The following is a 22,758-nucleotide window of genomic DNA, read 5'->3' on the forward strand; positions in this document are numbered from 1 at the left end:
GATGAGTAAACCTACCACAAGTCACATGGTATCACTTCCCGAATTATTATTATGCACTCAAATTGCATGCCCTGACATTAGTGAGCTCCACCTGAAACTGCTTTGTTTGCCCTGTTACAAATGAGTTTAAGATACTGATTAAAATACTGGTGTTTGAAAGCCTGGAAATTATTTCCTAGGAACAGCTGAAAGGGAAGGGAGAGGGAAGAAGCCCACCTGCAAGTAGCAGTGGAAAGGTGATGTGGACTCGGGTAAGGCAATATTTGGACCACAGCTTACTGAAATCATCATCTCTACCTGCACTCTGCCACGTCCTGTTCTGGGCACCTGGACATAAATCTGTATTTTTACCAGTTAGAAATACACAAACGTTAGCAATACAGGGACATTGCTCATTTTAAAAGCAAAAATTAATCCTTTCCTACTTCAACCAAGGGAATTTATTCTGCTTGGGTTAGGGTGTTTTTTTTTGTTGTTTGTTTTTTGTTTTGGTTTGGTTTGGGGGGATTTTTTTGGCCTTACTTCGGGCAGGCAGGGCTGGAATTGCCCCTGATTTGCTCTGAGGTGGCTGCACCTGAAGTCTCACCCTCGCTGGGCCCGCTCCGAAACCCTGCCGCCGCTGCCCTTCCCTGCGCTTCCCGGGGTGCCCACGGTCCCTCTCAGCAACCACCTGCAAGAACAGCTGTAAGAATATTCCTTCTGGACACTAACTCACTCCTTTGATGCTATTAAATAAATGCCAAAAAAATAAAGAATGATCTGGAAGGGTAGAAGCCATTACGGACAAGGGCTTCCATCCGCTGCGTATTCTCAGCGGCACTTGCACTCCCTGGCGAAGCAGAGAGCTGGCATTGTGCACTACAGCTCTCGTCAGGACAGGGACAATAGCTTTTCATGCACGTTTTATCAGGATTATAACTGCTGCACCACATATAGAAATGTGTGATAAGTGCATTATCAAAATTATAACTGTATTTTAATCACAGCGTAACAACCTCACCCAACATCCCTCTACAAGGAAAGCAAACCCAATAATGCCTAAGTCTGAATCTGAATTTTGAGCCCTCCGTGAGTGGTTGAGTGGGTTCAAAATTAAGTAAAATGAGTTTATCTATCCCTATTTCTATAATAATACTTAGCACTTAGCACTTCTCATCTTCAAAGCACTTTACAAACATTAACTAATTAACTATTAATTGGTAAATTTGAAAAGGTTGATAGGTGAGGTGAGTTTCGGATAAGACCCAGCAATACGGATGTTTAGTTTATCTGTGAATTACTTAATCATTAGTGAATCGTAGAAATTAGAAATGAAAAAGACCTATGGGGTCACCCTGTCCAGCCTGCTGCCATTACAGGATTTTCCCTTACAATATATTCTCAAGTGCTTTGTCTAGTTTAATTAGAAATTATCCAAGCAATGGGGCTTCCACTGTTTCCCTTGGGATACTCCTCCTTAGTCTAATGTATCTTTCTGGTAGGAGGTTGTAATATTCAACACGAGGTTTTCCTTGCCATTTCATCCCATCATTTCTATGTATGCCCTCTCAGACCACTTCAAACAATTCCTATGCATTTCGATTACATGCAGAATTTTTCGCTTGCTCCTCCCTGGGTGGGTCTGGCCCAGGGCCACCAGATACTGGAAAGGATCTACTCCTGAAGATAGAAAAGCCAGCTTTTGTTGGCACTGAAGTCCAACTGCAGCCTGAGCCATACTGTAGATTAAACCACCTTAACCTGCTTCTCTTTAGAAGGTGATTCCCACGTACCCAGAGCTTGAGTATCAGCCCGGGCACATCTCTCCTCCCTCCCTGCCAGCACAACCAACATTACTCCTCCTCCATACAATTTACACAGACCTCTGAGCATGGTCCTCTGAGCATGTAAACTGATTCTCACTTCACTTGCCCGATGCCCAGGGACTTCAGATGCAGTTCATCAGCGCCTCAGTACAGCTGCCAAAGCACCAGATGAGGAAGAAGGGGATGTGCCTGTGACACTAAATGTAATGCTCCTTGGGGAGAAGAAAGTTTTACTTGGATAGCTTCCAGACTTCAACGGCAAATCAGTAGGGTCGCCCATATGCTCAAAATCAACCCTGTTTTCGAGTCCTTTGTGGGCCATGAGCAGATCTTTTCAACACCTCGGAGAGAAGAGCTAATTCCCTCGTTTCCAGTTTTCAGAGCGACTGTACTCTTGACCTAACCAGAGCCCTCCTTTCTCTCTGACGCCCAAGCAGCCAACACATGGCTCTTCAGCCCCACGCCAGCCCCAGCCCAGCACTGAGCATTTCATGTTCAGAGAAACAAAGTTCAATTCTTTTCAACCAAGAGGTGCCAGAAGATAGCCCTCCTCCTCCTCAAGGCCATTGTCATGCTTCTCCGAATCCTGGCTGCCTTACCTCACCTTATACACTCACTTTGCTATGGCCAGTCAGCTGCCTTCGGGTACCTTTCCAGTCCCAAGTAACCCAGGGTTTCCCAATGTCACTAGCTTCCTACATCGCATCATCCATTTTCTATGCTGGAAAACCACAGGAGGATGTGAGATATGGACACATCAGTTGGTCTATTCAAAACCAGTCTGGATTCCTGAAATAGCATCATAGGTCTTCACCTAAGACAAACAAGCCTGCTAGCTTGTCCAGATGATCCATACCATACAAGACAGGGATGATTTGAACTTTGAACAAGCTTTTTTTTTTTTTTTTTCCCATTTCCTAATGTAAAATCTGTGCAGCAAAAACCTAAATAAACTCCAGCTATGTAGTGAACAAAGACAAACATCTGTCACTCGTGTGAATTCCCCCCAGACTACTATAACAGATCACTTCTGGTCAGTTTACTGCAACAAAAATAAAGCTGAGTATTTTAAGTTCTAAAAATACACAAACAGAAGTAAATATACTTGACCTGAGACAGTCAGATGAGAAGCCAGGTCATGCTGTTTTAATTTGTTATGACCCAAAAAAAGCTGATGAAAGCTTTTACAAGATTGCATCGAGGTCCCTCTCTATGGTAATGCCTGGACCAGCCGTGATGTCCCTCAGAGCTACCCTGATCTCCCAGGCAGGGGGATAGAAGCATGAACCAAGACCCTCCAGACTGTGCCAACTCCTGCAGCAAAGAAAGCTGTGAGTACAGAAAGGGAAACCTACAACTGTTTCCTCAAAGGACATCTACACTTCCTCCACTTGTGCTGCAAGTCGCTTTCCTCCACCAGCGATGGTAACAGCTCTGTTAATAATTCCAAAAGTCTGCAACAATTTGAATCCAAACTTTGAAGCCTTTTCTTGCTTTGAAGAAGATATACTTTCAGTCGAGGGGGGGAATGAAAGTGTTTTTTCTTTTTTTTATAAAATGACATGCAAAACAGTACAAGTTTGAAGACGTATCAGCAATTGTTGTGAATGTTTTGTAGTCCTCGATTCAGTATTTACCTGGAGGGACAATCTTCACTTCACAGAAGTCATCATCTGCCTATCATTTTTCCAGCGTCTGGTACTTAAAAAGTAGTCAATTTGACTTTTACTTTTCAAATTACAGAAGAAAATAAATGTTCTCCTTTCTTGTACACCACAGAGGCACATAGCTAACAGTATTAAATACCGACAATTCAATTGCAAGTTATTAGCATTTTTATTTCATTTCCTAATTTGAAGGGAAACTATCTTGGAAAAGAAAATTTTGAAAGAGACCAAGCATACACAGGAATAAACTTCATTGCTTCTCCATTGAAAAATTCTGTCTCACAACAGGGGTGAGATTTTACAAAGCAGTTAGTGATGTCTGGGTGCTTCGTTTGACAACTCATTTCAGGAAGCGCCGCACACAGCCCACCTGAAAGCAGGGTTGCTTTCGCTGTCACATCAGGCTTCTAGAAAGAGATGCCACCAAAACCAGCGGGCTCCTTATCATCACAAGAAATCCCAAACCTTCATGAACCTGAATAGCGTAATGGACTCTTAATCACGTGAGGATAGGTGGCAGAGCCTGGCTGAGTTTTTTCAGACTGTTAACGGGGATAAAATTACATTCATGTATAATTAATACAGGCTCAGTCATTTCTACAGGAAGATATTTTTCAGTCAGATATTCAAATAGCTGAGTTTTGATTTTCACTGGTGCTAAAACACATCCCAGAAATGGGAAAGACAGAGAGCTTACACCATGGCTCAAAATAAGACCAAAAAAAGAAAAAGAAAAAAACCTTTAAATGTCAATATATACACTTTTGTAACATAATTTTATATGTTGAAAAACAAACTAACCCCAACAAAAACTACCAGCACACCACAGCCTCCAGCATACCCAAATATTTCCAAGGCTGCTCTTGCAGCAATTCAATGCTCACACGGACACCGTCCCCCCTCAAAACCCAACTTCTCATTTGGTCTGGTCACATCTACACCAGCCCCTCTGTGTCCTTCCCAAACCCGTCCCCCCGCTTGGTACAACCAGGAGGCGAAGGGGACCCTGGTGACAACTGCAGTGGTGGCCCGGGTCACGGCTGAGCCGTGCTGGGGGCGAGGGTGCAGGCGCTCCCCAGCGTGTGCCCGCATTGTGCTCTGCTCCTGTCACTTCTGTTGGTGGATGGGACTGACTCCCTACGTGGGTTTTTTTTTTTTTCCTCCCCTGAAAATCAAAAAGCGGTTCATGAGTTGGTCGAGAGCCAGCAAAAATGAATAGTAATGAGCCAATTTCAATAGAAATAGGCTCATTACCATGCCAGCGGCTGATAAAACCAAATGCTCTCAATTCTCTCCAGCAAACGAGGTGCTGTAGGCAGTGTCCACCCTCCTGCCTGCAGGAAATAACTCACAATTTCAAAATTAAAAGAATCAAAATACAAGTTGGAGTTTATTCCTATGTTCATACCTACGTCCCCCTGCAGGGTCGTTTCTAACTAGCTGCCAAAAAAGCTCAGACACCGCTCAGAGTCTTTTTCTTGAAGAGAGAAAAAAAATATTTTCTGTACATTGTTCACTCCCTGAATGGTAATGGGAAATCCTGTGTAAACTCCAGCAAAGGAGACGGTCTAAGGAGCTCCTTTGAATTCAGCACATTGCTCCGTTCACAACAGGAGGCTACAGGTATTCTTCAGAGTGTCAGAAACCTACTTGCAATTTCTCAATTGCAATAAAAAAAAAAAAAAAAAAAGGAAGGGGGAAAAAAAAATCTCCTCTAAACCAAAACCCCAAACCAAGCAAACATAAACCTCTCAAGCCATAAAACAACCCCAAAATGACAGGAGGGTTGTTGATAACCGAATTAGATGATTCGGAGAAACAGAGAAACGATTTCCCATGCTCCTGATTTCTCCGCACATCACCTGACAGTGGTAGCATACGGAGAGCTCAGTTCGGTCTGCCTTTTGCTGAAGACCTAAATCCTTCTATTTTTACCCTAAAAGTGATTTGGTCCCAGAGACTATAGGCAGGAGATGAGCAGGAGAGGAGGTCTGCCTGGCAGAGAGCACCTGAGACACGCTAAGCCAAGACGCGCTGCCACCGCTGCTGGATCTCCAGAGGAAGGATGGATGGACAGACACCAGGACGTACAGCCCATCCCCACGCTGACAGGCTTTGATGGGGAAAATGAGGGGAATTGCCTCTCTTTCCTCCCATACTTCACAAGGGAAGAAAGCAAACCAAGTTTCAGAAGAACAAACTCAGTACTGAAGTGAATGGAGCACGTCAGAGACATTTCTGAGGCAGAGCAATTAGCAGGGCAGGTTTTTGAAACAGAGGGAATCAAGCAGGCCATAGTGCTGCCAGGTGGCTCAGGTTTCCCCTTCTTCATTTTTGGGGCAGGTTAAGCATTTTGTAGGCACTTCTTTCTCCAGATTTCCCCTCCTGAGCAGACATGGTCCCTGCTGCCTCCATTTCCACCCTGAAGCCACCACTTCTCAACCATCTGCTTGGTCAAGCCAGCAACACTTAGCCTTCAAAATTATTTTCTCTTCTGCCATAAAACCTTGCAAGGCTTTCCATTTCAGCAGCTTGAGAATTTTAACTATCCCCTCTTTGCCCTGCCAGCCATTTAAGCCCTGAAACTACAAGCGGGCTGAGTGGAGTACATCATCTGTAAACTCGACTTGCCTAGTCAGGGGGTCTGGGGGGCTTTCTGCAGCACTGAAATAGAGCCTTTTAACACTGAACGGTGCAAATTGTCCACTGGGGACAACTTCAAATGTCTCTACAATGCATATTTCGCAGTGCTTACTGGCTGGCTCCGGCTGAGCTGCTACTACTTATTTAGGAGCCTACAAAAACTATTTTATAGATTTTGTTTTGCTAGAGTAAATATTAAGTTTTAAATACATTAAGAAAAATCAGCACAGGAAGAGCAGCAGATTAAATAAACCTTTCAGAGAGACTATTTACTTTGTATTTTTATTTTTTTTAATGAACTCCTTTCTCCGAGGTCAAGACACTGACATTTTAGTACACAGAGGCTTTAAAAATGAGAATGCGCTCTCTCACACACACGCTTACTGAAGTCAGCTCCTCTTGTTAATATTAAACTTTTCTATCTGGTTATGACACTGGCTGATATAATAAAGCAGTGATAGTCTTATTATTCAAGCACTGCTCTGATAAATTATCTACACTAATTCTGGAGCCAAAGCTGTCTGGTTCCAGCTGGTGTTGCTTAGATCTGCCTTAAGTCATTAGGAACCAGTGGAAAACTGTTTTTTGGAGGCCAGACCTGATCCCTTCTTGTCCCTAGAACATCCGTGTATGTGTGTGCTCACACTTGTACAAAACACATCCTCACTGCTAATCTGCTGCAGTTAAGGCTTAATGGGAGTATTTTGGCTTGTGGGGGGCTTTTCTCCCTTGATGTCTTCTCTTTCCCTTCTGCTACCTGGGGAAGGCGGTGCACTGTAACTCAGCATCACCAGCAGTGCCATGCTTAAAAATAAAAGCAAGCCACAACTAATTCAGTAAGAGATACCCTTGTTTAGCTACGAGATTTTGAAGCTAAGCCTCTCTGCATGCTGGTAGGACTGATGATGTAGCCAGGACTTTCCCCAGACGCCCCCTGCAATCCTTCACGCTGCCAGTATTCATATACACACTTCAGATGCGTGCATACAAGGACGATTTCTCCTGGCACTTGCCTGATGCAGAAATTCACACACAGCATTACTGCAGAGAGGTTTTACAGCTCGGCTGATAGACACAGATCCTGCACAGCAGCCGCAGGTCTTCACCTTCAGGCCCCTGTGGAGTGGCTGGAGCCGTGGTGCCAGAGGACCATGCAAGTTGAGATGTCTCTGGTCAGCCTGCACATTCACATGTTACTCTGTCTTGCAAAGTCTGGGTCTGAAAATAACTGCTAGGTCATCTAGCTCAACTCCTTGCCAGCACAACTCCTTTCTCAGTAGATCACCTGGTCTGGTTTTAAACATCCTGCAGTTACAGCCTAGTTGGACACAAGTCATTGGGCTCAGTGTAAGAGTAAATGGATGAGGTCCTGTGGCCCACACACAGGGGGTGATCAGAGGGTCCCTTCTGAGCTTCAAACCTTTCAGTGTCTGAAGCAATGGAAGGAGCTCCCACCACTTCATCCTGGCAGCGACTCAGCTGCCTCAGGCATCCCTCCATCAGGAGTTTTCCTTCCCAATATTCAGTCTTGACTTCACTTCATTTCATCCGGTTCTATTTAACCTTCATCTCCCTTCCCCTCTTTGTACTCCCCGGGCACCCTGTGCCCACATCTTTCCTTCGTCACTCTTCCCCTCCAGCCCCAACGCCATCCATGCATATTTGGGTTCTTTTTTTGCTGCCAAATCTCAGCACTACTTCCCATCACCCAAGGATGACCTCAAGGCTTTGCTGGAGGCTCTAACTGTATTCTGGTGGCTGGAATGTTTTACCACATTAAAACTCTTCCCATCATTCACTTGTGTTTCTCGTCTTTGAGTTCTCCCCGTATCATTCCATACTTGCAGCTCCTCCCCATTTTATATCATCCACAAGTATATTCCTTATTCCAGATCATTAATGAAGATGTTAATTAACACGAGAGCTCACGCTGCTGCAACTCACCAGAAGCCTCTTTGCAACTCCACATCTTTCTGCAGCTTTTGCTGTTGTTTCTGGTCCATCAGTCAGGGTCTGGGGAACACGGTGCAGCTTGCACTCCTGCAAAAGCCAGAGAGACAGGACAGGGCCGTGAGGAGGGTTCAGGAATGCCTCTTGCTCTCTGACAAAGCGTGTCCATCCCTGCCATCCTCCTGCTGTTTGTCAGTTTGCCAGCTGGAAAATGGGAGCAACCTGACCGGCGGGGTGGGACGAGATGTTGTGGCTGGTGTGTGGCACGCTGCAGGAGCACCAAGTCATGTTGGCAGCATCGCAGTTAGCTTCTCTGACAAAATATCAATCTCCATTACTCAGGTAGACATGAGAGCCTTAAATTCACAAAACACACAAAATTAAGCAGGAGATAAACTTCCAGATGGGGTTTGAGAAAAGAAGGCAGGTCAGATGGGTAGCCCAGGAAATCTGCGCGATGTGCACATGTAAACGTATGCCTGGGCACATACATGTATGAAGAACTGTTGGTTCCCCACCGTGATTGAGAGGTTATTAACACTAATAGAAAATTACAATTTGCTCAAGTTTCCCTGGAAGCATTGCTTAAGAGAGCCCAGCCGCTCACCCAGCATGCCCCTCTATTCCAAATTGTTTTATACGAGCCTGCTCACAAACAGACTCAGATTCCTCCCCAGACAAAACCCACACGAGCGACGCATTTTTCCATGCTCCAAGTAGCTTGTTTTCGCCTCAGCGCAACCCTCTTTAAAGGAGCAAACTCTCTTTAAGGAAGCAAAACCTTGGCAGCATCCAGCATTTCCTCCGCTCTTTGAAATCAGCCCCAGCAGCACCCGGGACGCAGCCCTCCCAGGTAAATTATCAAAAAGCAGCTTGCAAGGGAAGCGCTTGACTGAGGCCTCTAAATACTGCTGTTTTGTTGTTGTTTTTTTTTTTCCACCACAGCCCGAAACAAGCCCTTTTTCAAGGGAAGAGGAGTCAGGAGGAAAGGGCAGGTCGGCAACCCGCGCTCAAGGTCGCGGCTGTACAAACACCTGCTCGCTCGCCGCTCGCACCTGCGCGGCCTCGCAAACAGCCCGGGCACGGCTTTGTCAATACAGCCCTCTGCCCGGCGCCGCGGGGCAGGCGCGACCTCGCTCCTGACTTCAACGAAAGGCAATGAAAGGAGAGATTTTGCTGCCGGCCCCAGAAGGTCAAGCTCCTTTCCCTCGAACATCGTACTTCTGAAAGGACTAATTGGGCTCGAAAGATTGCAGGTGTCCCGCCGAGCGAGCGCTGCAGCGCGAGCTGAAGGATGCCTACGGAAAGCGGTTTCTTTATGCTGCCCATGGGTTTTCGCCCTGGACACACACAAACACACAGACAGACTGAAATAGCACGGAGAGCACCTGGGTGATTTTTCCCCCTGGGGCGGTCGGCTCTCTTCAGTGGATCATCATTTTGAAAGGCGCATTTTGGTGGGTTTTATTTCACACTAACCAGCTTGCCACCAGCTAACTGCCAGGTATAATATATATGCAAGGGTGAACAAAGCTGTTTGCTCGCCTCCCTCCCCCTGCCCCTCGTTTTGTTTGGGCTTTGAATTAGCGTCAAGTTTATTTAAAGTCTTATGGCTCTCCCTCCCTGCTCCTCCGTGCGCAGCAGAGGCCGGGAGGAGGAAAACCCCATTTAGCGAGGTGCTGAGCAGGTGCTGAAACCGCGATCATCACGGCCTCCAACAAACCAGAGTCCTCTAGCACAGTGGGAAACGTGCCATAGCCAAACACCATTAAGCTTTTCCCAGGTATTTGCTCCTTATCCAAGGCCAAAGTTCACAGCCATCACCACGCCTGTGCCCGCTCCCTGCACCCTGCTGGGGCTCCCCGCACTCTGTCATGGGAGAGGGGAGAGATTCTTTTAAAAATCTCCTTTGAGGTTGAGTTACGTTTCCAAGGCACAGCATTTGCTGAATGAAGCAGGAGGGGCAGAGGGCACAGTGAGCTGCCCCTTCAGTGCGGGCCGAAGCGCAGGAGAGCCACCGGCCATGCAGGAGCATGGTAATTAGCCTTGGAGCAGGTAATGGTGTCACCAAGCCACCCCGAGACCAAGGATTCAACACATGACTTTCAGGGATGCTCCACTCCCCCTTCCCCATCTGCAAGGGAAACATTTACAGAAGGTTTGAGCTTTCCCCTAAAAGCCTGGCGTTTCTGTTGTCGATGATACATGCCACCCCGTTGTGGACAACAAGGACGTCCCGCTCCTCCAGCCCCAAGCCCGTGAGCACACCAAAAACATCCAGTGCATAAAGAGAGGTGGGCACGGACTGACAAACCTGCCAAGGAAACCTGCGTGGTAGTGGTGCTGGAAGCCGAAGAGGAATTTACCTTTGTCTTTCACGGGAGCTAATTAAGGCAGAATCCCCAATCCTGATGTCAGGCCAAACAGAGGCGGCTGCTGCCGCGCCGGGTGCCATGAAAGCCCTCCTTAATTGCAGCCGCTACTGCCAGCATTCAGGCCAGGGCTTTAGTGCTCTCAAAGGAAAATAAACAAAAGTGCTCCTAGAGGCTTAAAGATGCTGAGGAGAGGCTACAAGAACTTGAATCTCTCCCTTCACAAGCTTGGATTTAAGCTTCCATCCCCATCAAAAGGTAGCTGCTGGGTTACAGCCCTCAGATGTTCTCCTGGAGGCACCAGGTAGGTTTTTAAGAGCCACAAAACCTGTATGGCAGAGCCTCCACTGATTTGACAGGAACTCCTGTGGAGTTTCTAGGGCTCAGGTAATTTGGTGCTCATAAAGAGGGGCAGAATTAGTGCTTTGAAGGGGAAGTTTATGCAGAGCATAAGCATGAGATGGGCACTAGCAGCGCTGAATTCCCCAGGCAGCCCTACGAGCACGCTGCTCCTGACCTGCTGGAAACTTGTTCCAGCCAGCAGCCCCCCAGCCCTGTTCAGCTGAATTCCCTGACTTTGTCTTCAGCATTGCTGGTGTTCAGTGCCAGCCCACCCTTGTTATTCTGGGGTCCTCGTGGGACAGAAAAATGATCCCCGAAGGATCTGAAAGAAGCCTCAGAAAACTAAAATCACGTGCTGGCACTGACCCCAGACAGGTAGAGCCATTTTTATTCCATTGGAGTAGAAAGCAGTGCTCATAGTAGAGCTCTACCTTATATTTCACATCATTTCAATAAAAAAGCCTGTTGTGGTTTCCACCATGAGACCAATGGGCTATGTGTGAGGACAGCCTCGTGACAAAACTCACCCCGAGGTGGCCAAAGCTCGGTCTCCAAAATGCCGCTACAGCTGCATAACAGAGCGCACTCGGTTTCTTTCGCTCCTGGCTTCTCTCCCCTGCCCTCCAAAGGAAACAAAATTCAGCGTGATAAATGGCCACCTTAAACCCATGTAATCATTGTAACGCAACGAAATGAGATTTGCTGGAGCTACTTGAGGCTCTGAACCTGCAAGCGCAAGGTGGAGGCAATGGGAGAGGTGACAGAGCCACCTGGTGCAACCCGGCACGGGCACACCGTGACCCGACGTGCCGCGGGGAGCCGGGCCGGGCACCCCCTCACCCTCTGGGACTGCCTCGGCATGCCTTCCAGATCCGTCTTGACTAAAAGCTCCTCGTCTGGGAAGCCCGGGAAGCAAAGGAGGGCAGACAAAGGGTGGGGAAGCTCCCCAAAATGTGTGTGCTTGCAGCGGGCTGGATCTCCCGGCTGCATAGATGGCGAGGATCTCAGCTGGTGTGGGAGGGAGTTCACTGCTGGCTTCAGTTTTACGCACTCAGCTTTCTCCATCAACATCTCATCTCTCTGAAAACTGGAGTCTTTTGGAAGAAAAACTGAAGAGCTTTGCATTTTGCCATTCGGCACAAGCCTGTGCCCCCACACAAGCAGGAATCACAAATTGTCCACTTCCTTCCCAGGCACAAAAAAAAAAAAATCCTTAGCTGAGCCAATGCGTTTTTTTTTTTCCCATATTTAATAATTTGATTTTGAAGGCTAGTCATATCAAAGAGCAAAATATTCAATATCGTTAATTCAGTTTTGCAAAATATATTCTTAATTTTAAAATGATTTTGCTCGGAGTGGTAGTGTAGTAATAAAGCAGGTATTGACCAGATCTTATTGATTGCGCAGTCCTCGGGCAAGGAACACTGACCTTGCTCACACTCTTATTGCTTACGCTTTCCCTGGCCTTCTTCATCTATGCCCGCTCAATAATATATTATTAATATATATTTTTAGCAAAAACTGTATGTTACAAGGTTAGGGCTTCTCTTAGTGATTTTTTTTTCCTGTGCTGCTCTGCCTTTGGGGTTCTTCAGGGAAGAAAAGATTTCGCAACCAACTTGCTCCTGGGCTGGTGTTCACAAACACCTTTAAACAAAGTTGCTTTGCTGATTTGATGGAAGCCAGGCACACTTTTCCCTTCCCCTTTTAACTGAAAGATTGTTCAGTTGTCAGTCCCTTATGGGACCAAAATTCAGGGAATAAATACAGCCGAGGGAAGAGCTATATCTCAGGTGCTTAAGGGAGAAAGATAGCAAGTATTTCAAGTGAGATCAAGAGTTAATAATGCAATTTAATTGTTGATCGTTCTTTGCAGATAATTATAACTGATTCGAGGGCTTGATTCACCGTTGCCTTGCACTTGAAACAGTCCTCTACACCTACTCGAGGTGGGATTAAGACTGGGGGACGGATTTGCTGGCCCTGCCTGACCACGCTCCCCCGCGGGGATTGCCCTCTCAGCACGGGCACCGTCAGGCCGCCGTCTGAGCAGGACCCAGCACCAGCTCAGGCCCCCTGGTTTGACAACACCGAGCTCCCCAACACCATGGGAGTATCCAAATGCTGTGAGAAACGAGCAGAAACCAGCCACGGGCTCCCTGGTTTGCAGGGAGTTCCCACCAGGGCTGGGGAGTGCCAGCAGGGCGAGAAGAGGGGAAATGATGTTCCAGCAAGCCAAGGCTGTGAATCCCCATCTCCTCCCCATTTCTCCCAAGCAGCATTACAAGGGGCCACGCTAAGAGTGCTTTGCAGCCACCAAGCTCAGACCAGACACGAGCTCCTGCACTTTGCTTTGGGCCTATGCCTTTCCACCAGTGCAAAATTAGATATGGAAGTAGAAAAGATGCATCTAAAGTGATGCACCCATCCAGTTTTGTTCACAGGATTTTATCTGTTATTGACCAACTTTTATTAGGCGCAGGAAAAAGAAACCTAAAGCAAAATATAAAAATCAACAGAACGAGCAAAATGAGATACCGATTTGCAGAACTTGCACGGGGAGGTAACAGGGCAGAAGCCTACAAACCAGGCTGTCTCTGAGGAATAAATGTAATAAAGCGTTTGCAGATCAAGGTCCTTAACAGACTGTTAAACTTGGACCCTTTGGCTGGTTAATTCTGCAACCCACCTCTTTTCCTGGTGCATTAACAGAAGGTATCTGGAAATGAAACCAAAGGATCTGCAGTCTACCTGCAGGACGCATCGCATCTCGTTGCCGAGCCCACGCACTGCTCTGGTATTTGCATGTGCAGCTTGTCACTGGGAGCCGAGTGCTCAATGATACTTTTGCATGAATGACACTACGAAAAAAATAAATAAATCGTACCGCATTGTATTACCAGCCATTGAGGGCTCCTTTGTTTAGTTTGATAATATTACATGTTTAATAAAACACTGTTGAATTTTGATTGCATCTTGTGAGCACAGTCCTTTATCCTTTCGCCAGCTGGCTGATACAAAAGCTTATTTTCTTTTTAAAGACGTCCTAATTCCCAGTCTCCATCTCTCGCTCCGCGGGCGAGCAGGGAGCGCTGGGAAGGCAGGGCGCTCGGCGGGGAGGCGGTGAGGCGCACGGTGCTGCCAGCACCCAGCCCTGCGGCCAGGCGTGCTGGGAAGGCGCCGGTGGGGTTATCCGTGCCCCTGGGATGGGCTGGATGAGTGGCAATGAGCAGCACTGGTGCGAGCTAATTACCTCTCCTTGCATCAGTGCGAGAGCAGGAGGACACACGGGCTGAGCCCGCAGCTCCGGCTCCTCTGTCGCGTTGACATCCTCCAGCCAAAGCGATCAGCAAGTTCACCTTGCATTGCAGCCACATCGAGCACGATCGATTAACTCCTGAACTGTAAAAAAAAAAAAAAAAAAAAAATCATAAAACTCTCCTTCTTGATCAGTTTGCATGAAAAGGCCCCTTCCAATGCTCAGGGCGGCTCGGGCTGCTTCCACTGGCTCCTTCAGCATCTGAGGAGCCGACATCCACCCTACAAATGTGCCACCACCACATCTAACAAAGCCATCGCACCAGGCACTGCCACCTTCATGGACCCATGGCAGGAATTGTCAGCCCCTTCCCTGGGACCAGCCAGAAGGTGGCCGTGCTGGGATCTGGCCCCTGGGGTCCATTTCCCATCCAGAACTGGCCCAATCCCAGTACGCCCCAGTTTGCTGCAACCTGGGTAAGTAAAATGCTCCCGCCACGAAGTAGAAACGTCTCAGTTTGAGCACTTTACAAAGGCTGCTCCCCAAAATCTAGCAAACCAGATGCCCAGAAAGGACTTCCACCAACATTTCCCTGAAACAGGAAAAAAAACAAGTGAAAACATCCTCTTCTCCACTTCTGGATCTGGCCCAACTTACGCGTGCCTGGGGCCTGCACCTAAGATTTCTTGAGGTGAGGAGAGAGTTGGCTGGATTATAGGAATACAAACTGATAAATTTGGGGTGGATTAGACGCACAGCAGAATATAAGTTTGTCTTGCATTAGCATAACTGTGTCATAAAAATGTAGATTCGGAGGCAGAGATTATTTGTGGTACTGTTAATATGTTGTTGCTATAGCAAAAGATGTACACAATATTTACACTGTATTTGACCACATAAAACATGTCGTATACAGACACAATTTTTCATTAGATGAAAGAGAGCCAGAGGGCTCTTCATGCTGCCAGTGCTCGCGCTCCTGATTTTTCCTTATTTTTTACCTTCCAGAACAAATACACTTTTAAACCATCATTACTGTATTTTGAACAGTTAATATTTCATATCGTGACATCGCTGCTCAGAGGTAACAGGTTTAGTTGATTACTATTTGTTTATAGTGCCGGAGAAACCTACAATCATAGAGAACATAAAAGGATTGCAATTAGATCTATTGGTTGAGAGCTGCACTTCTCTGACCCACTGTAAAGTGCTTAGCACTATCAAAGAGATAATGCCTACTTGCAGCTGGCACATCTGTACATAATAATATGAGCTACATTGACACAGCCACTAAAGACTGCCACTACCCTCTTTAACTGGAAGCAGAAAACAGATCATGCTTTTAAAGAGTGTATCAACAAAAACCTTTCCACACTTCGCCAGAATTAGCACGCGCGTGTTTACGAGGAGCTTTTCTTTTTTACTACTACTTCTTCAGGGAAGCAAACCAGAGGCTTTAAACAAAAGGCCAGGGACAAATCCGGGCTTGGCGTCGGGAAACAGCATTTCCCCTGAGTGTAAACGTGCCTCAGAAGGGCATTTTGCCCCCCCTGCTCTCTGCTGAGCATTTCCCCAGGGGCTTGCGGCGGGGCACCGTAGGGAAAGGTGCTGTGCTCCCTGCCTGGCAGGCAGAGCAGGAGCTGGCACCGCACCTTTACACTGACCTCTGCTCCTTCCACAGATTTGGAAAGCTTGATCCTTTTGGTTGGTTTAGTTTTGGGGGAGTTTTTTTTTGTTGTTTTGGTTTTTTTTTTTTTTTTTTTTCCTAGAAAACGTCTCTCTTTTTGCAGGAGGCAAAAGCCCTCCTGTTGACCCCAACTGTCTACAGAGCAGGCCTTGGACAAGCAAAACTGAAAAGAGCAAGGGGAAATACCAACACTGTGCTTTCACGTGCACTTCCCACACCTCCATCACCCACGTCCCCTCAAAACCACTTTGAGGTCAAAACCAGTCACCGAGGGCTTTTGCCCATGTTCCCCCAGCCCCGCAGCCCCAAACCAAAGCAGGTGCTTGAGCCAACGGCGAAGTGGTGAATGTAAAACCCGTATAAAAGGACGTGTACAATTAAAGGCAATGCACGATTAAGCCTGTGGAGTTCACCGCCTCGTGATACTGTCAAGGATAATGGCATAGCACACTGGAAAAAAATGATTGCACAACTATGGCTGAGGAGAACATCCCAAGTCATCTTGCTAATGACAGTAAAGGACTCCCACTGCAAGGGAAACTCCAGATTTTCGCATGAAACCAAGCTTGAGAGGCTGCGGTAGAAAAATCTAAATGATGTTTGGTTTTGACCTCATCAAAACATTTGATTGTGACATGGTCAAAACCTTTCATTTTGATACAATTTAAGGTTTATTTTTTTTCCAGTTTGTTAACTCAATTCTTATGTTACATTATAACTTACAGATGGTGAAAATATTTTGACTATTATTGTGCTATGACTTCTCATGTTGGGCCAAATTAGTTGGCTACTACTATTATGTTATGACTGTAACAGTCAAAAGCTTTAGACATTTATGTTTTAACATTATCGTATATAACAAAGCTTAAAACAAAGCTGGTGCAAGTCAGAACAAATCCAAGTCCTGTTTTTTTGAGCCGAGAGATAGCAAGTGCACGAGAGGCCGGAGCTGCCATACGGCGAGCACAGCACGTGCCACGTCGCGCTTGGTGCTCCTGCAGGACGCTGACGAGAGCTGGAGATCCTTCTTGTCAGCAGCTTGATGCTGCTTTGAAATTGGATCATTAGCTCTCCCTAATCCATCTCGTTTTTAAGCACTGGTGGAAGTAAAGGAAGAAAGCAACAAGCATCAGCTTTGGGGGACTGCGTGGCACCAGCTGTCGGGATTTGAACCTAGGAGTCACAAATTTGGTGCTTCTCTTAACAGCCACAACTCCTGCAGTTAGATGATTATGCCCTGTTTCGAGTTCATAGTTGTAACAGTTGCTAATCCTCGGGACTGTAAGAGAAGTCTTGCAAAGAGGCCCTGGAAAGGCCGACACACCGAACTGATATAAAATAACCCACGTACCATGCCAACGCATTCTTGCCGTCTTTTCCGTCTGGGGAGAGTGCGGCCTGACTCCTTCTGGTTCAGGCTGGACTTTGGCGAGACAGAAGCTGGCAAGCCCTGTAGTCTGGTGGTTGCACGAGGATGTAGCCAGGGCTTTTTCATCTTGCACCTCACCCATACAATCCCAAAGAAGCGCCTGTGCCATTACCGTGCGGGTCATTGGTATTCCTTCCCGTGCCTCCGCGCTCCCTATCGCCGCGCTCTGTGAGAGTGCGTGTGGGATCCTGTCACTCAGCCTGCGTTGTTCCGAGGCAGCCATAAACACTGGCTTGATTACAACGCAGAAATACTACTCTGTACCAGAGGAGGAATTCGCAGCAAAAATCATTGGGTTTATTTTTGTTTATGTTATAGCATTCCAGTAAGTGGAACAGCTGAGTGTTTATCCTACTGCAAGGAAATTCATGTTGGTATTTGTAATAAATGGTTTACACTTTAAGGGATAAAAACAATTCTAAAGTCTCTGAAAGAAAGGGAGGAAGAGATATGAAAATATCTCAGCAAAGTTGCCTGTAAGTCCTTACATTTTCTTCTGCTGCCTCTCCTGGCAGCCCCTGGCAGTCACTGAATGCTCAACATCTCCTCTGGGGAACACTGATACCCAAAGTGGTCCTGGTCTCACCTTCCACCTTGCCAAAAAAACAAACAGAGGCACGGGATAGGCTTCAGGGTGCTTTGAGGGAATTGGGTAACCTGCATTTGAATAGCACAGAGGTCTCCTTTCTGAAGCCTACCTCTCTGAAGGCATGTTCCTCCAGCAGCTGCTGGTCCGGCACTATTCCGATGAAGAAAATAAACAAAGCCATAAACAACTGGAAATGTTCCCAAGTGAACCTGTCCTCGTGAGATTACCAGCCAGCTTCTCCAAGAAAGCACATTCAGAAACACTTTGTGAGGCCCTCTGTAACCTCAGAGCGAGGCTGGTGAAGCTGCAGACGAACCTCAGCACCTTGTCTCGGGCTGGGTCAAGTCAACAGCTCCAGCCCTGGTTTAGCAGTCTTGAAAGGGACTATGCCCCTCTGAGGCCACTTGTAAGCACTCCTGGGGGCTTCCTGGGAGGACACGTGGGGCAAAAGCTTCTTCAGCCCCTTCTTTTCCCAACAAAACACGCTAATTCTTCCCAGTTGAAAGCACTTGCTGGAAAAGGTCACCACAAAGAAATGCAATGCAGAGTTTCCAGTGTCTTTCTAAACAACAAGGGGAAAAAGAAAACAAATTGTTTTTCCAATTCAAAATGGCTTAAAATCAAGTTGGTTATGGTTTTTCCCCAAATAAACAAAAAGCAGTCAAAATCAACACAGAGCCACTCAGTTTACCTGGGCCAACAGCAGAAAAGCAGCGCGCTTCTTGTGCAGCGGAAATTTGTGGCCTTTTATATGCTTTGTCCTGGGGTCTGTTAGTTCGGTAGTGATTTATTTATTTTTTTTGTTTGTTTGTTTCTTTTGTGGGGAATCCCACAAAGGAAAAACAATCTCCTGGTTAGCCTCACCCAGAAAGAGAAAAGCACTGAATCATTACTTCCTTGCCACCTCCCGTGCCGTGCACTTCCTCCAGCCCACGCTCGGTCTCCTCCAAGACGCACGGCTCCCTGGCACACCTCCACCTCGGGACTGGAGACGTTGGGGTTGCGCAGAGCCTCTTGTGATGGGGCAAGGGCATTTTTGCATTGGAGAGAGCCAAACACCCCCTTACAGGGCACAGCAGCCACTGGCTGTGGAGGAAGCAGTGTAAATTCAATGACTTTCCTCTGCTCTTAGCGCTGCTCATGAGTGGGCCCCTGGGATCCCCTCAGCGGTTTCTGCCGAACGCGCCGTGCCCAAGCTGCCGAGGGAAGGACGCAGACACGCAGCAGGGGCCGTGAAGTCCACCAAAAGCAAATGCATCTCATTTATTTGCTGCTCCAGCTCTCTGGGGATAAGTTCTCTATAAATTGTAGAGTTAAATTCCAATTCACAGATGTGTGAGCAAAGATCCCACGTAATTTCAAGTTGCTTGCACCGTTCTTGCATGTCTGAAAATGAGGCTTTTGCCTCAATAGCGTGTTTGGGAGGTTTCAACAAATAACCGGTATGTTTGACTTGAGATCACATGGGCTCTAGTTACACAGCATCACGAGAAACCAAACCCTCCAGCCTGCATGGATTTGTACCTGCGAATCTGAAAAACGCAGTCTGAACGCCTGACATGGGCATTTGGCGTTTCTTGTGTGGATGAATTGCTTCAAAATTGGCTACCTGAGGTCTAAGCAATGAGACATGGTAATGATGCTGAAATGATAGTGGGAAGGAGGGATTCTGCCGATGACACTGGAGTGAGAACAATATTATTATTCTCATTGTTTTGATATCACCAGCACATTATCCACAATGATCCACAAAATAATGGAATATAATGAAACGATTTACCTCTACAGACACATACTTTATAAGGGCTCAGGAAGAAAGGACAGACTTCTAAATTACCTTGGCTATTCAAATTTAGACCAACACAAAGCACACTAGAAGCGACAGGAATTTTTGCACACTTTTAGAAACAGTGCTGATGCCTGGGGAGGCCACCGAGGATCCGGGCTCTTCCCTCATTAACTCCTCAGCAGAGTTTGCTTCTCCACAAAAGACGTCCTTTGTTCTTTCGGACAACAGACCTAGTCGTTCTTGGAGAGTTCTCGCTCTTCTATCATGAAAAGATGGATTTTTACTATAAATGCATAATCCATGGACTCAAAACTTTAACTCAGACTGGCCACCGGAGAGAGCCACTCCACAGGTGTCTCCATCCCAAAATTCTGCACCACCTGCACCACACACCATCCCTCACTCAGCACAATTTCTACCTGCCAAAGCACATAAAGCTGAAATTCCAGCAAGCACCAATGTGCCTTTGTAGCTGTGGGACCTCAATTTGCTAATTAAGGGAGGATTAAAGCGTGGGTTTAGTGGCTTTGTTCAATGGGACCTTTATTTGGGAGAATCTCCTACTTGAAATCAAAACACCAGGTTGCAAATGCCTATGGCTAAGGAGCGCCCAACTTGCAAAGATCCCTTATATTTCTTTAATGTGTTAAAGGAATAAAACCCAACCTAATGAGTGCATAACCTTTCAGAAGAAAATAGTAGCCAGACACTTCAAAAAGCATGCTCATGTGTGTCACAGAGAGCTTGTATCGGCAGACTATGAAGTATGGATTTCCTAATTCATAGAATATCAAAGATCGATGAGGTACTTAAAAGATAGCTACTTGCTGCTACTCCTCTGGTGGATTTCCCTACTTCTGGAGTTTATTCGGTGGTTATCAGAGGGTTACAAAGTTCTTTCCTTCTTCCCTTCCATTCTCTTTTTTTCCTTTTTTTTTTTTTTTTTAAATGCGGTAGAAGATATTCATTTAAATAAAAGAGGAACCATGACTTTTTCCATTGGTAATCTGGTCCATGTGTTCTCTGCAACTGAGCATTTTCAGAAGGGCCTGACTGTCTGGGTTAATTGTTTAATGCTTTTAGTTAGAATTAAACTTTGCACCTGCTCTGACAGTGATAAATTAAATGTGCTCCTTTTCCAATACTGTTGCCCTCTTTAAGTAGAGACCAAGAAGTGTATCTCCCTTCTTTCCCAGCGTTTGAGGAATCTGTGCTACACTTGAGTGTAAACCAGTATAATTTGTCACTAGAGCTAGCGCCAATTAAATTGATTGCGTTGGACTGAACTTTAGGACCTCTAATGCAAGCACTAAGGGAAAAATGGGCTTTTTTCTGCCCATTTCCCCATGTGGCACTTAGACATAGCTCAACAGTGGAAGGCTTTCAAGGTTCAAAAGGGTTTTATTTTCAAAAGAAATGGGCATTGATCAGTTGCATTTAAAGGCAAAGATAATTCCAGAGCTTGAAGGCTGGATTTGTGTTTAAGGTCTAAATCTCTTTCTTTAACCTTGGGGGGCCAGCATAACATAAAAGCAACAAAGAGATTAAGATTACAAAGGGTTTGCAAGTGTAAATGATGCAGTGGTATTCTTCAAACACAACACAGGCCGGATTCACAACCACGGCTCAGGTCAGCATTTGATCTGTTGATTTTACACCTGTAAAAACAACTTGTGTTTATTTGTCACTTTGGTGTTATCTTGGCAAACGTTTGGGCGAGAGTGCTGCCGGACTGAACTTGCTGATGCCGGGGAGTTTGAGCTCGCCTTCTTAAAGCTGATTGAAAAGTAAACACTCTAAAGGTCAGCATGGCAGAGACAATAAGAAAATCCTTTTTCTTTGTCAGTGTAACACAGCCCACATGAATGATAGGAGCAGTATGTGCTGCTATAGTCTTAAGTCAAGAAGTATAGTTTTAATGCCTCAGGGAGTTCAGCGGGCTGCAGGGGAAGGCGTTCAGCGGCGGCCGGCACTCGTTATGCAGCCCACATACGCAGTCTGGCGAGCGAGCCATGGCCACGCAGGCTGTAAATATGCAGCAAGTAATTACCCTTCTGGGGTCTCTCCTTTAGCGGGCGACCAATGCCATTGTATTTCCAGCTCTGCCGAGAAGTCCCCCACTCCCGGCTGTGAAATATCCCAGGGCACCCACGCAGCACATCCCAACCCGCAGCACCTCAGCAAGGTGCGTTTCCCCAGCCGGTGCCACAGCAGAAGTACAATGGAAAGGACTTTTGGCAGCACTGGGGTCGCAAGCAAGTATCCCTGTTGCCATTTGTGAAAGGGTTTTGGCCAACAGTCTGCGCAAGCTTGCAAGCATCCTCCAGTTTGGGGCCAAAAGCTCCTTCCAAAGGTCTGGCGGGTCCACCTGACTGCATGAGGCATCCCGGCATCTCAGTGGAAGAAATGTTATGCACGGCTCATTTCCCAGTAAGTACCCGCTCCTGTTTCATGCAGCAGTCCCAGACAAACCGAAGGGAAGCCCAGTACCTGCTGAGGCCACCCTGCTTGCACAGCAAAGCACCAGCCAGTTTCCTCCCCGTGCACCCAGGGCAGCCGTCCTGCTGCATGCAACGCCCGAGTCTCCAAGAAAGCCGAACAATTGCGAGGTGGAGCTGGGCAGCCAGGGGCCTCCGGGCAGATTTATGCAGAACCGTGTTAATGGGCACAAGGAAACTGTCCAGTTTTTAATTATAAAAGGGCACCGTGCAGCCCCTGCCTGCTGATGATATACGGGGAGAGGGATGCACCTAAGTACACCGTATTGATTCAGGCAGCAGCAGCCAACCTGCTGACTGATGTGAGCACAGCGCTGGCCAAACGCCGGGCGTGCAGCACTGTCTGCAGGTGTACACGCGGCTGTAGAATAGGGGACACATCCCTCAGTGCTAACGGGGAGGCTCCCCTAAGGCCCCCAAGGAAAGCTGCCCCTGCTAAGCTATGTGTGTGCGCACATCGCTCTCACTGGAGGCTCTGCCCTTCATGGTTGGTAACAGGCACCAGCAAATGGACGCCCACACGTGTAGGCTGTGCACAGCTCCTGAACACACCATTACTTTCTGCTCAGCAGCATGGAGACGCAGCCACTGGCATGAAAATTAACAGCCCCCTAACCAGAACTCATCAGCTGCGAAGAGGCTGCCAGGGCTGGGTGCAGACACAGCCACCTCCAGGTGGGGACAGCGGGTGTGTCTGCGCAGACACGCATGGACGCCTCCAAGCCCAG

This window comes from Aythya fuligula, chromosome 3 (genome assembly GCF_009819795.1).
Source record: "Aythya fuligula isolate bAytFul2 chromosome 3, bAytFul2.pri, whole genome shotgun sequence".
NCBI lineage: Eukaryota > Metazoa > Chordata > Aves > Anseriformes > Anatidae > Aythya > Aythya fuligula.